General features: G+C 47.9%; 1 pseudogene; it reads right to left on the bottom strand.

Moving 5' to 3' along the window:
• Positions 1–305: 305 nt before the first annotated feature.
• On the bottom strand, positions 306–834 carry LOC149869796 (immunoglobulin kappa variable 3-15 pseudogene; annotated as a pseudogene).
• Positions 835–1,767: the final 933 nt, after the last annotated feature.

Here is a 1,767-nt window from a genome sequence, read left to right as displayed (position 1 = left end):
CCTGTCTCGGGTGGGTTGGGCATAGCACGCCCTGCCCCTGTGCAGCAGATGGGACAAGACGGCCCTTGAGGACTCCTCCGACCTCAGGGATCTATGATTGCGTGAAGGACATTTTCCTCACTGAGGAGCTGCCTGGCAATGACCAAGGCCCTGACACGTGGGTGTCGCAGGCTCTGCCCTCAGAGATGCCATCCACGAAAATTTTCTCTTGGGGAAAGGCATTTTCCAAAAATCAATGAATCCATCTGAGTCTAACCAGTCCCATTCCTGTAATTGTTCTTTCCAAATTTTTCAAGCCCATTGCGTTAGAAGCAGCCTCCCCTGCTCCTTTCCGCCTCGTGCTCTAGTTGCTGCAGCACTGAGGAGGTTTTTGTACTGCAGTGTATCACTGTGAGAGGGGTGCTGTTGTCGTGCCCACAGTAGTAGTCACCAGCATCTTCCACCTGCACCCCGCGGATGGTGAAGGTGAAGTCGGTGCCACTGTAGCTGCCACTGAACCGGTCGGGGACCCCAGTGAAACGGCTGTTTGCATCATAAATGAGGAGCTTGGGAGTTTGTCCTTGCTTGAACACATATAATTGCATATCATCGCTCATCGAGCTGGATGCCTTGCACTGGATGGTGACCGTGTCTCCTGGACTCACTGTCACAGAAGCTGGTGTCTGTGTTATAACGATGTCCCCAGTGGATTCTAGGAAAAAAAGAAAAAAAGAAAGCCTCCTATTGAGTCTCCTTTTGCAATAATGGCCTCAAAGTCCATACCATCCAAAATCCGTGCTGCATACCTTTAACCATGGAGAAGAGGAGCCAGATCAGATGCATCCATGACAACATGGTGTCTCTTTACTTGTTGCACTTCCAAATCTTTGTATCATGCAGCAGAAGCCCATGCACTTTGTAACCCCTCCAAATCCTATATATTTTAAGGCTCAGGTATGGAAAGATATGCAAATACTAGGCTGGGAGAAATGATGCTTGAAGCTTCCTGTCCCTTTATGGCTGGATTGTCAAGAGGAAACAGCTGCAGGTCACTCTTAGCGTCCTCAGGAGGGCCGAGATTTAGCAAGAGGCAGGTGTGCAGTTAAAAGGCAGCACTTCCATGTTTCTGGGTTTAAACACTGAGTGCAGTAGAAGAGACAACAGGTTCATAGATGTTGAGGTTAGTAATGCCTGTGGATGCACCAGCAGGGTATCTTGGTCCTTGTACTTTTAAGCAAAAAAATGGCAACATTCATGTGCAGATGAGTACATGTCCCAAACAGAATCAAGTAGTGTAAATGGAGGGCGCAGAGCTTTCCTAGGGCAGTCACTGGCATTTGTTGGGCATCAGACAGTATCCCAGTGTGTGCTTGTATCACATTGAGCCTCTGCTCAGAGAGGTGATTGGAAATGTGCTAAGGGCCTTTGGGTTTGCTTTGGTTTGGACAGGGAAATATTTTTCAAGGGCTCCAATACCATGGAAGTAGGAAGCACAGAAGTTCAGATATCTAGACAGACAGCTTAGTTCCTATGAGTTGTTCTTTATGAAATAGCCACAACTTCTTCCTCCTCCAACCCCCATAACTTTATCGTAATGGCATGGACACACCTTCAACTAATTTTTTTTTCCTGGTAAAAATAACAGCATGGAAAGTAGTTGCTTTATTTTCAGTAATTTCAGGTTCTGCTGTGTCCTGCCTGGGGGACGTCAAGGCCAGGGGTCCCTGGGCAGGTGCAGAGGACCTAATGTGCTGGTTTTGCTGATGTCTGCCTCGATTGTGGCCTTCA

This window comes from Crocodylus siamensis, chromosome 2 (genome assembly GCF_052110815.1).
Source record: "Crocodylus siamensis isolate JL-2025a chromosome 2, ASM5211081v1, whole genome shotgun sequence".
NCBI classification, from domain to species: domain Eukaryota; kingdom Metazoa; phylum Chordata; order Crocodylia; family Crocodylidae; genus Crocodylus; species Crocodylus siamensis.
Note: the sequence above shows the minus strand (reverse complement) of the source record. Positions and strands in the feature narration are given on the sequence as shown.